At 46.1% G+C, this 13,509-nt stretch overlaps 1 protein-coding gene across 1 annotated transcript in view; it reads right to left on the reverse strand.

The window, feature by feature from the left end:
* Positions 1 to 13,509, reverse strand: part of wnt9a (wingless-type MMTV integration site family, member 9A) — a 75,989-nt gene that overhangs the window by 62,034 nt on the left and 446 nt on the right. The gene's annotated exons all lie outside the window — the stretch shown is intronic.

Genomic DNA, 13,509 nt, shown 5'->3' on the forward strand with positions numbered 1-13,509 from the left:
TCAAGGAGTGTTAAGAGTATTTGCAACCAATCCATACCTGCCCCAACTAACCCACCTTCCCTCGAGACTGCCCCTTGACATGGTGGGAAGGCTTGCATGCTCCCATGACCATGGGAGCCATGCTGGTGGGAGTATAACTCCTGGTAGGACCACCCAAGCCAGACAGGTCGAAAGTTAGGAGCCAGACTAAAGGCAGTCCACCGGCTCTCCTGGTAGGGGCTTGAGAGTCAGGCTAATGACCGATCTACGTAAAAATGCCTTTCTTTACAGAAACAACCCAGAGATAGGACAAGTCTGTTACAGACTGGCAAATATAAACATCGACTATAGCGAACTGCAATCTGCTGAATGTAAGGCAAGGTGATACTCCAAGGGAGTCAAATATCTTGCTTTGGACAGACTGCAGTGGAAGAAGTGGATTTCCTCATGTGCCACTAGGCACAGGGGACAAACTAACTAACTATCCACTAACTCAGCACAACTGAGATTAAACACAAAACCTTCTTTATCACACAACTCCCCACACCTGGCACCTCTACCTGGTGAACCAGAGTCCTTTCACATCAAATAAGAGAAATCAGCAGTAAGAAAAGTCTACAAGAGCCTAATGAAGCCTCTGGTGCACCAAGTCTTTCATTATTGCATCCAGCCTCCCTCTGAAGGTCCCTAATGGTATTGTCTACATGGTCCTGCCTGCCAGATTATTCTAAACATCTATTGCTGTTTGAGCAAAGCAGCTTTTAAATATAGTAGAGTAGTGAATATGGTCCTGGACTGACATCCGTGAGTTCAAATCCCACCACGGTCGGTTGTAAAACTGAATTCAGTATCATTGCTAACATGTCAAGAAAGCCCATCACCACCTTTGGAGGCCAACTAGGGATGGGCAATAAATGTGGCCTTGCCACACATCCCAAGAATAAAAAACAAATCTGCTTTACTTTTCTCGTTCCTACTATCCTGGCTCACTCTGAAGTAATCTTCTGGGTTTATCTACTCTATATACCTCAGTGCTGTCTTCTTTTGCAACATCCTTCACTGTAGTCTGTAGAGCTTTGAGTTTTTTCAATCTTCCCTCATAGCCCATCCTCTGCAATCAATCTTCTCTAGATCCATTCCAATACCTAGACCTCTTTTTTTTTGCAGAACAGAACACAGTATTCCAGAGGGGAAAATTTTCCAATTTTGTGCTCCCAGAAAGGAGCCTCAGTCACTGGGAGTGAATATTGGAAATCCGTGCATGTGCTGTGTCAGAAAATTATACACAGTGCACACCTGAATTTCTGATATGAGCTTCCAATGAATGAGGTTCCTTAATGGAAGGGCAAAGTCAGTAATATTACCCCTAGGTGTGGTCTTCAGTACTCCAAGTGCCACAGAAAGTCAGGAAAACTTCCAAATTATAAGATTAATTTACCAGTGCGAAGGGAAATGAAGAATGGAAAATCAAGGAAAGACATCATCTCGTTTGGTTTGTGCCACTTCCCATTTACCTTACTGGAAAATTGAGACCCCCCTCCCCACGATTTGTAGAGGGAGACACTGACCTTCCTGCTGGATTCTCCAATCTACACTTCCTCTCAAGGGGGGCTGCTCACCAGGCTTGTAGTTTTTGGTGAATCGACCGTTGTATGTCAACATTGAGGTTTGGCACCACCGGCTAAGCTTCCAGTACAGGCAAGTGGGCTGAATACACACAGATGCCAATCTTGTTGACTGAGGTCAGTAGAGTTGGAAGATCCTGCATGTGGCCAGACTGCAGTGCATTCTGGGTTAATCTCTGTCTGTCAGGCTCCAGCTCAACTCCTGTGGTGTTTCACCACATGGGAGGCAAGAGACGTCCAGTTGCATCGCGTAGGTTAAAGAGATGAGGGGGACAATTTTCAGAGCACATACTGGTGGAGACCCATTGGCAGTGCGTGCTCAAAATTAATCCTATGCGGTAACTATGATATGGTAGCTTAGTGGTTCTGGTATTGGACTAGCAGTTCAGAGGTTGTGGGTTCAACTCCCAGCATAGCAAGTTGGGAAATTCAATTCAATAAATTTGGGGTTTATGGGCTGGCACCAGATAAAATAAACCATGCTAGATTTCCTTAAAAATTCACTGGTTCACTAATATCCTTCAGGAAAGTGGATGTGCCACCACTCCCTGGTCTGGCCTACGTGGGACTCCAGTCCTATGGTTGACTCTTAAAACCCTCAGAGCAACTAGGGATGGGCATTAAATGTGGCCTTGCCAGCATCGCCCACATCATCAGCAATTTTTTTTTTTAATTAGCAAATGAAGACTCCCAGTACAATCAGAATCTACATGTAACAAACCAAATTAGATGTACATCCAATGTGTAGCTCAATGCTAGTGGGATTGATCTAGACTTTTAAATACTCCATCCTGCGTACTCGCCATCCTCCCTACAGGCTCCACATACAGTTTCCTATGCAGCCAATTCTTTACCAGGGCCTCAAAATGGTGGGGGTGAAATAGGCCTTGGGGGGGGGGGGGGTAGCGCAAAACAGGCAATAAAATGAAAATTGGGTGGGCTGCTGATTCACCAATTAAACCGCGGCCCCGCCTGTCCTCTCAGGTGGACGTAAAAGATCCCACTGCACTAATTGAAGAACAGGGGAGTTCTCCCTGGTGTTCTGGCCAATATTTATCCCTCAACCAACATCACTAAAAAAACAGATTATCTAGTCATTTATCGCATTGCGATTTTCCGTGTGCAAATTGGCTGCCGCGTTTCCGACATTACAACAAGTGTCTGCACTTCAAAAGTGCTTCATTGGCTGTAAAGCGCTTTGGGATGTCCTGAGGTTAAGAATGATGCTATATAAATGCCAGTCTTTCCTTCTATTCATAAGGTTGGGAGGTTCAAGCCTCACTCCAGGATTGGAGCTGACATTCCAGAGGAATGCTGCATTGTCGGCTACATTTTCCCCTTTCCGATGGTTGTTAAAAATCACAGGACAACACATGAAGGAAAGCAAAAAAGGTTTCAGTGTCCTGATCAATATTCCTCTCAGTCAACACAACACACACAAAAATTAATTAATCAATCATCTCAATACTGTTTGGCGGGGGGGTGGGGAGGGGTGTGGTGTGGTAAATGGCTGCCGTATTTTACTACATTACAACAGTTGGCTGCATCTCAGGAGTCATTCATTGTGAAGTGTTTTGAGAAATTTCTGCGTGACTTGAAATGGCACTATATAAATGCAAAGTCATTTCTTTAAATTGCCTAGACAGTGCATTTGCCCATTGAGCCACTGGGAGTTAGTGCCAAGAAAAACGGTCTCCTAAAGTCACAGAAAAAAAAGTCAAGACATTATTCTCTCTCCCCCACCCCAATCTTCTTCCACATGCATCCAATTTGCAGTAACTGAAGCTACCAGCCAAAAGCAGCAAGGCCTGGGTTTGAGAATCAAGTCAAACACATTGGAATGATCTGCACTGTGCTGATAGAACTAACATCAGTCCCAGGCAGGCCAGGCTCGCAGCCAGAAACTTATTGGCTCGGGATCCTAGTAGAGCACAGGGTCGAGCCAACAGCACGCTAACAGGTGATTGCTGAGCCCCAGCACTGCGCACAGTGCAGCTATCTATCCAAGTACTGTTTTGAAAAATACCATATTAAAACCATCCCCCCGCCCCCTACAAGACCCCACTGGAACAGACCCTTCACAGTCATTGAATACAGGTGTTAAATGTGTCATATCCCATCCAGGTCCAACTGCAGGGGTGGTCAGCTCTCAGAAACCACCCAAAACACTTCACATACCGTCGTTTTATTTTTGAGGCAAACAGGGTGATCATATTGTACACGGCAAGATCCCACAAACTGCAATGAGTTAAATAGCTAGTTTATCTGTTTTTGGTGGTGTTGGTTAAGGTAGGCATGTTGGCCTGGGACATCAGGAAAACTCCCTGCTCTTCTCGAACATCCACCTGAATTGGCAGATGGGACCTCAGTTTAACCTCTCATCTGAGAAATGGCACCTCCGACAGTGCAGCACTCCTTCAGTACTGCACTGAAGAGTTGGTCTAGATTATGTGTTCAACATCTGGACTGGGCCTTGAACTCAAGTTTTCTGACCCAAGGAGAGGGTACTACCAACTAAGCCTCAGGATTGGCATCAGTGCACCTCAGCTAGGTATATGAAAATCGCCTTGGAGTCCTGCTCCTGATTACTTTCTAGTAGGGGCTGTTGGATAGCAAACGCGTGTGGAATTGGGTGGGGACAGGCTAGGGCATTTGTCAGCTTGGCTTAATTGGTATTGTGTACCTGTAGGATAGCCAACCGCTTCAGAAAGATAATGGAAGAGACCTAGGAATATGATTAATGACATTACCACGAGCCAAGCTGGACAGACACTTTTGCTCATCCATAATTATCTACTGATCAGGAATAAAAGTGGGACAAAATAAATGGAGTCCACCTGACAGAAAGAACGCACTTATTTGTTTTGTGGAAAAGGTCACTTTTTTTTCTATGACGACAGATGTTCAAAATTCTCTCCCTCGTGATCATTGCCAGACTGACAGGTCGCTCGCTTCAGTACAACGTTCCGTTTATCAAAGGCACGCGTTCCCGACAAAACAATGGCAAGCTGCAGTTTGATGACATGGGGCAACAGAGAAAGGAGTGTGGGAGACGTGTACCCAAGTGGGCACACTCTTAACAAGGAGATGACTGAGTAGCGAGGGAACCTGCCAAGTGAGCACCAGGTGCTCTCCAATAGGGTGGGGGAAGAAAAGGAGACTTGCAAACGCCCCACCTCTCCTTCCTCGATGGATCGGCCTTACACACTTCTGCGAGCTGGGCCGAATGTGCCATTCCTCGGGAAGAGCAGGTAGGCGATTATCTCCCTGTATTCTCAGATCAACAAGCTAAGAAGCGGAAAGCAAAAGAAAAAGAAACATTTTGAAATTGTCTTAATGCCTCACAGTTAAATTTTCCATCTCTGTGTCTCATGAAGGTCCCAGTTTCAATTCCAGGTCTGTTTCCTGTTTAAATACCTATATGGCCTCTCCCCTCCCTACCTCTGTAACCTCCTCCAGTTCTACAGCTCTGGGAACTTTCCATTCCTCCAAGACTGGCCTCTCATGCATCCCCCACTTCCTTCACCCCACCATTGGCAGCCATGCTTTCAGCTGTCTAGGCATTAAGCTATGGAATTTCCTCCCTAAACCTCTCCGCCTCGCTCCTCCTTTAGGGCATTCCATAAACCATACCTCTTTAGCCAAGCTTTAGGTTACCAGTCCTATTATCTCCTTATGTGGCTTGGTGTCAAATTTTGTCTGACTACGCTCCTGTGAAGCACCTTGGGATTTCTTACTACAGTAAAGGCGCTATATAAATACAAGTTGTTGTTGTCCCCGAATTAATGTGCCCTACAATTGGCCTCAGCACCACTGAGTTAAGGAAAGGAAACAGCCAGGGGTGAGGGGAGGAATTCCTGCTTCAGGTCGCTACCCTCCTGGAAAGTGCACCCACGTGTACGAGTGCGGATGTTGGGGCCAGCACGGGATCGGGCATGGCTGGCAATGCCGTTAGTCTGTCGCTACTCACCGCCATGGTTCACACACGTAGAATGGCCACTCGGATGAGGTACCGTGGGAGCAGGAGCACTGGTGGGCCTGTAGTCCAACATGAGTTAACAAGGGGCTGGGGCTGGGGACGGGGGCGGGGGCGGGGGCGGCGGGAGGGAAAGAGAGCTGCAAAAAAAATTCATCAACCCAGGACCCCATGTCACAGCATCAGTGCGCCAACACATCACGTCATGTCACTCTAATACAGGGCAGTTAAAACCAATTTCCTCCCCAATTACTCACTGGCCCCACCCCAAACTTTGGTAAATGCTCCCTGCAAGCGACTGTATCTCATGAGCCTTCGCGGCGAATGCAGTTTATTCCAGCTCCCCCTCCCCCCACCCACCACCCCATCTTGGCAGCAGTCGTTTGGAAACACTGTCCTTCTCCCTCACCCAGCTTTATTTTTTAAAAAACAAACATCGGACTGGGTAACAATGACAATGTCCCTGAAGTTGGCATCCACACTCTAGTCCCAGGGAATGTTAGGCTGAGGAGGAGCAGGTGAGGGGGGGCTTGGTATGGATACACGCTTCAGATTACTGCCGGCTCCCCTGCTGCACTACTATAGTTACAACCTTCCTTTCTCACAATTTCCTGTGGTGTATCCTCCTGTGGAATCCTAGGATAATATATGAATCCTGAGCCACTTCCCATACAGTTGTACAGGGAGTGGGGAAGGTTGGGGGTGGGGGGGCGGTGGTGGAAAGAGAGTGGTGAGAGGCAGCACTGAATATATGCCAGCTCCTCAAAGACCTGTAATCAGTCACGGAGGGATGCAAAGCAATACTTCAAATATCCTGCAGGAAATGATTTTTGTATTCTGTTGTAGGCGGGGAGTGTTGACCTGAACCTTCACACAGAATCAACGTTGCTGTAGCTGGCAACCAAAGCCACCACCCTAAGTAGTGTGTGTGCGCGTGTCTGCGTGTGTCTCTGTGCGTGTTGCTGTGTGTGAGAGTGTTTATGTGTGTCTGCATGTGTCGCTCTGTATGTGTGACCGTGTCTATGTATGTGACTGTGTCTATTGTGTCTCTCTCTGCATGCCGCTCTGTATGTGTGTGTCTGTGTCACTGTGTGTGTGTGAGCATGTCTGTGTCTCTCTGCGTGTCTGTGTTGCTCTGCGTGCCACTGTGTGTGAGCGTGTCTGTGAGCGTGTCTGGGTCTCTCTGCGTGAGCGTCTGGGTCTCTCTGCGTGTCGCTCTGTGTGTGAGCGTGTCTGGGTCTCTCTGCGTGCCGGTGTGTGTGTGTGAGCGTGTCTGTCTCTCTCTGTGTGCCGGTGTGTGTGTGAGCGTGTCTGCCTCTCTCTGCGTGCCGGTGTGTGTGTGAGCGTGTCTGCCTCTCTCTGCGTGCCGGTGTGTGTGTGAGCGTGTCTGCCTCTCTCTGCGTGTCGCTCTGTGTGTGAGCGTGTCTGTCTCTCTCTGCGTGCCGGTGTGTGTGTGAGCGTGTCTGCCTCTCTCTGCGTGCCGGTGTGTGTGTGAGCGTGTCTGTCTCTCTCTGCGTGCCGGTGTGTGTGTGTGAGCGTGTCTGTCTCTCTCTGCGTGCCGGTGTGTGTGTGAGCGTGTCTGTCTCTCTCTGCGTGCCGGTGTGTGTGTCAGCGTGTCTGTGTCTCTCTGCGTGTCGTTCTGTTAGCGTGTTTCTCTGCTAGCGTGTCTCTCTCTGCTAGCGTGTCGCTTTGAGAGAGTGTGGCTGTGTGTGTTGCTTTGAGTGTGCGAGTGTGTCTATGTGTGTCTCTGTGCATGTAAATGTGCCTATGTGTGTCCATGTGTGTCGCTCTGTAGCGTGTGTCTGTTTGCCTCTCTCTGTGCGGGTACCTCCTTTATTTATTTGTGTTAAAAAGATTACCTTGGGGAGGGAGCAGGAGTGCTCCTCCAGGCCACACAAGGAATCCTTGGGCCTTCCCTGCACAGGCATACGCGCGATCGCATGGCAGTGCACCCACTTCCCCTCTTTCACCTACCATGGATCCCCAGCAGCGGCCTCCCGCCACACTCGCCGCCTCCTGACGCTGGATTTGGTAGGCAGTTGGGCCTGGCATATTGAAAAATACAGCCCCAGAAGTTAAAATGGCCCGAGACTCACGTCAGCAATTAAAGGCATTACTGCGCCTAAAACGACGGCCCGATTCTTCAAACAAAAATGATTTTTTTTTTTAAACACAGATAGCAGGAGATTCGAAGTTGTGTCAAGAGACCCTGAGGGACGGGGCTTAGAGAAAAAATAAAATCAGCTGCTCCTGACCCAATGAGACCTGTTGAAACGTGAGCAAGTTGAAATGTAGGGCAAAGATAAGAGTAGCGCAAGTTGTGATGACCCCCATGGTTGAATAGACCCATTGTCAAGGGTTCTATGTGAAGAATGGCCAGTTGGATAAGATGTACCTGAGCACTGTTTTTTGGAGTCATGCCCCGACACAAGTTGCAATCTCAGATTGAGATAAAAACATGGAGAGAGACGTAACAGCAAGACTTTCTGTTAAATATCGTTACACAGCGAGCTTACTGAGAGAGGAAGGGCGAACTCAGCCATGCAGCTGTAAACCCACTGTCTGGTGTGGCAGTGAGCTTACAGTCTGATGGTCTGTGCTGAGGTAGCTGATCTCACCTAGGGTGGAGGTGCAATTGGCCTTAGAATCATAGAATTATAGAATGGTTACAGCACAGAAAGAGGCCATTTGGCATGTCCCAGCTCTCTGCAAGAGCACTTCAGCTAGTCCCACTCCCCCACCCTTTCCCCGTAGCCCTCCAACTCCCTTTTGAAAGCTGTGATTGAGTCTGCTTCCACCACCCTTTCAGGCAGTGCATTCCAGATCCTAACCACTCGCTGCATAAAAAAGTTTTTTCTTACGTCACCTTTGGTTCTTTTGCCAATCACCTTGAATCTGTGTCCTCTGGTTCTCGACCCTTCCGCCAATGAGAAGAGTTTCTCTCCATCTATTCTGTCTAGACCCCCTCATGATTTTGAAAACCTCTATCAAATCTCCTCTCAATCTTCTCTGCTCTAAGGAGAACCATCCCAGCTTCTCCAGTCTATCCACATAACTGAAGTCCCTCATTCATGGAATCATTCTCGTAAATCTTTTCTGCACCCTCTCCAAGGCCTTCACATCCTTCCTAATGTGCGGTGCCCAGAAATGGACACAATACTCCAGTTGAGGCCGAACCAGTGTTTTATACAGGTTCATCATAATTTCCATGCTTTTGTACTCAATACCTCTATTTATGAAGCCCAGTATTCCATATGTTTTTTTAAGCGCTTTCTCAACCTGCCCTGCCACCATCAACAATTTGTGCACATATACCCCCAGGTGTCTCTGTCCTTGCACCCCCTTTAGAATTGTACCCTTTAGTTTATACTGCCTCTCCTCATTCTTCCTACCAAAATGTATCACTTCACACTTTTCTGCGTTAAATTTCATCTGCCACGTGTCCGCCCATTTCACCAGCCTGTCTATGTCCTCTTGAGTCTATTACTATCCTCCTCACTATACTTCCAAATTTTGTATCATCTGCAAATTTTGAAACTGTGCTCTGTACTCCCAAGTCCAAGTCATTAATATATATCAAGAAAATCAGTGGTCCTAGTACCGACCCCTGGGGAACACCACTGTAGACCTTCCTCTAGTCTGAAAAACAACCGTTCACCACTACTCTGTTTCCTGTCACTTAGCCAATTTCGTATCCATGCTGCCACTGTCCCTTTTATTCCATGGGCTTCAACTTTGTTGGCAAGCCTAATTATGTGGCACTTTATCAAATGCCTTTTGGAAGTCCATATACACCACATCAACCGCATTGCCCTCATCAACCCTCTCTGTTACCTCATCAAAAAACTCAATGAAGTTAGTTAAACACAATCTGCCTTTAACAAATCCATGCTGGCTTGCCTTAATTAATTCACACTTGTCCAAGTGACTGTTAACTTTTGTCCTTTATTTTCATTTCTAAAAGCTTCCCCGCTACCGAGATTAAACTGACTGGCCTGTAGTTGCTTTCACCCCTTTTTGGACAAGGGTGTAACATGTGCAATTCTCCAGTCCTCTGTCACCACCCCTGTATCCCAGGAGGATTGGAAGATTATGGTGAGTACCTCCGCGATTTCCTCCTTAACCTCCCTCAGCAGCCTAGGATGCATCCCATCTGGTCCTGGTGACTTATTAACTTTAAGTTCAGACAGCCTTTCCAGTACCTCCTCTTTATCAATTCTTATCTCATCCAGTATCTCCACTACCTCCTCTTTCACTATGACAAAGAAAAGTGAAAGAAAAGAAAGACTTGCATTTATATAGCACCTTTCATGACCCGAGACATCCCAATGCACTTTACAGCCAATTAAGTACTTTTGAATTGTAGTCACTATTATAATGTAGCAAACACAGCAGCCAATTTACACACAGCAAGGTCCCACAAGAGAGAGATAATGATCTGATAATCTGTTTTAGATGCTGGTTGAAGGATAAATATTAGCCAGAACATCAGGGAGAACTCCCCTGCTCTTCTTCAAAATAGTGGTCTGAGATCTTTTACATCTACCTGAGGGCAGACAGGGTCTCGGTTTAACTGAAAGATGGCACCTCCCGACAGTGCAGCAGTCCCTCAGTACTGCACTGGAGTGTCAGCCTGGATTTTGAGCTCAAGTCTCTGTTAGGACTTGAATCCACAGCCTTCTTACTCAGAGGCAAGAGTGATGCCCCCTCAGGTGGATGTAAAACAATCCCATGGCACTACTGGAAGAGGAGCAGGGGAGTTCTCCCCAGGTGTCCTGGCCAATATTTATCCTTCAACCAACATCACTAAAACAGATTATTTGGTCATTATCACATTGCTGTTTGAGAGACCTTGTTGTGCATAATTTGGTTGCCGTGTTTCCTATATTACAACAGTGACTACACTTCGAAAGTACTTCATTGGCTGTAAAATGCTTTGGGATGACCTGAGGTCATGAAAGGCACTAATTTATTTACATGATGAGAACTACATCTCCAAAAATGAGTAAGACTGTATTCAGTTCTAGGGCTTGGAACTCGCAATCTACAAAATCTAATGCTACTAATATCCATTTACTTCTTCGGAACCTGGAATAGCCAACAGAGGCTGAGAAGCAGTGGCCTCACTCCGCCCCGAAAAATGAAGGCTTGGGTGACCGAGAAATTGACAACATGCACTACAGAAACCAGAGGGGAAGAGTGAGAGAGTGGATTATGGTATGGGGAGAAAGGTCAACATCTTTCACAGGAACTGAACGGATCTGTAGCCTGCAGCGAGAGAGAGAGAGAAAGAGCAAAGATTCTGCAGTATCCCTAGGATACGAGGGAGAGAGTGGAGGTCTTTTGCCACGTGTGGAGCAGATTCACAAAGAGCTCCTGGCAGAGCATGGTGTTAGATCTCAAGGGTCTTGCTGAGGGGCGGGGGTAGGCAGGCTCAGGGGTGGGGTCTGCAGAACATGGCAAAGACTTTTTTCAATCCTTAGAACTGAGCTTCAGGATTTGGCTTGCTGGTGGGCCAAAGAAACAAACACTCAGCTACAGAGGGAGTGAAGGATTCATCTCGCATCAAAGTGAATACTCATGTTGCGTGGGCCATCCTGGGAGGAAGGGGCAACAATCACCCATCGCCTGCGATGAAGATTCAGAACACTGAAGATTTCTTTAATTAATCATTAAGGGGGCAAACCTTGAAGATTTAAAGGGAAACTGTCCTTTTCTAATTGAACAGAAATCTCAGTGAAGAACAATGGAATGAATGTGTGTCTGGTCAATTTGTAGCCACAGCAGGAAGATCTCAGTTTCCTATTTCCAGAGAAATTGTAAAAGCCTTTGTGGTTTTACTAGGAATAACAGTCATTGAGCTTCGACTGGGGTTACAATGGCACCAACACACACCTAGAAATGAGAGTTGGTGACATTGATGAAGGCAATGATTGGTGATGAATAATGATGATGGTGATGGTTTGATGACAGCCTATTTATCTCCAATTTAATTTAGTTGGCGATATTAGTGGATGAAGGTTAATGGTCCTGGGATATTTTCCATTTTAACGAAGGTGTTAACCCATTATAGATTCCCACCTGCGCTAAAATAGCAGAGAGCAGAATTTCAACACAAACTTCCTTTGAGCCCCTGACCCTTTAGTCAGGGAGGGGCGGGGTGCAAAAATAAAAAGACATTACGATTAGGGAATGTCCCTAAACTGCCATTAGAAAAAGTGTCCGTCCACTAACGACACCAACAGTAAATTCCGAGCCTCACGGCAATTTCGATCTTAACCTCACAAGACAGGCAATACAATGACCTTTCTGCAAAGCAGCCGCTCCTTTTTGTAAGGCAACTAACTGGTGTCTTCACATCGCAGCCAGAAAGTCAGCTCGGCAAAACGGGGCCAGTGTCCCTTTAAGACAGGTGCACCTTAAAATACGTGGGGTTACGGGGACAGGGTGGGATATGTGTTGGTGTAGGGGTTACAGGGATCGGGTGGGATATGTGTCGGTGCAGGCTCGATGGGCCGAAATGGCCTCTATCTGCACTGTGGTGTTTCTGTGTTTCTGTGTTAACCAACTATCTGACTGCACTATTTCCGAAGCACAGTTTTATAGATGAGCACCTTTGATTTTGCTTTTTAAATTGTTCAACATTATATTGGGAATTTTTTTTTGCCTTTATATTTCACGGTAGTTTGGAGACGTTTCCTAATTATAAAATCGTTTCATTTTGCACCCAGTTCAGACAGGCAGGGCACCTGGATTAAACTTGGATTAAGGGACGAGGGGTCAGGGACGAGGGGTCTGGGGGGAAAAAAATCAGATCTGTCCAATTTTATTTATTTATTGCATAGATAATTTTACCTAACAAATAAAAACATGAGAGAACTCCCTGGGTCATAACAAGGTCAATTTCCAACTTCAACAAACTTCACCCATTCCTTGCCCTTTTTAAAAAGTGTTGTGTTTTTAAATCGCTAATTATTTTAATTTCATTATCTTCATTATTTCCTGAGAATAGTATGGACCGCACCTTTTCCATTTTATTTTTATGTTTCCCCTCATCCGATAAACTGATCCCAGTCTCACTTCACACCCTGATAATCATGAGGCCAGTGAAAGTTGGAGGGTTCCCCGAGATTAAATCCACGATCTTTTCTTTTTAAGAAAAATATGATTCCACACAGTTTTTTCTGTAAAACAGCATGTGCTGGCTGGTGTTGTTATAGCTGGTAACTGTAAAGCTGCTTCCAAAATACAAATGGTCCCACGAAAAGGGGAGGGAGGTCTCAGGGAAAAGACTGTCTGCATAAGTTGAAGCTGTAAAAAGATGAGTTCCAGACTCAGAGTCTAACCCAGTTTGACATAAACCGCGATCTAATATTTCATTTACACATACACAATTCTGCCCTCCCAACTGTTGCTTTACTATTCTCATGTTTAGCAGGTTGAGCAGGCGTTTAAATCTTGGTGGGCGGGGGAAAATAAAAAAATATAAAAGTCAGCAAGTGTTAAGTGGTAGCTCACTGGATAATATATATGTATATATACACACATAAATAAGAGGTCGGGGTATAATTCACAGGAAAGTGGAATCCCTCTCCTCCCCCTACACTAGTACAGCATTGCACTTTACAAAAGGACAGAATGTAGATCATTGCATTAAGCGATGACACGCGACATAACACAATAAATCCTGAGAGAGAAACAGGGAGAGACACGTTCAGATAGGATCATGAGACAATCTTTCTTTTTAATGAATCAAGTCAAATTCTGTAAGTGATCCGTACAAGAGCGATCAGACCGCACTCGGGATAAGAGAAATATTAAAATCGGAGTTACACACAGCAACCTGTGCAGGGCTGTTTCAATTTCCCAGAGACTTGAGAACAGAGAGGCGCACCCAACTCATTTAAAAACTCGCTAATATGCATTCTC

The sequence above is a fragment of the Somniosus microcephalus genome, chromosome 7 (assembly GCF_052327205.1).
Source record: "Somniosus microcephalus isolate GS21.2 chromosome 7, FLI_Smic_1.0, whole genome shotgun sequence".
NCBI lineage: Eukaryota > Metazoa > Chordata > Chondrichthyes > Squaliformes > Somniosidae > Somniosus > Somniosus microcephalus.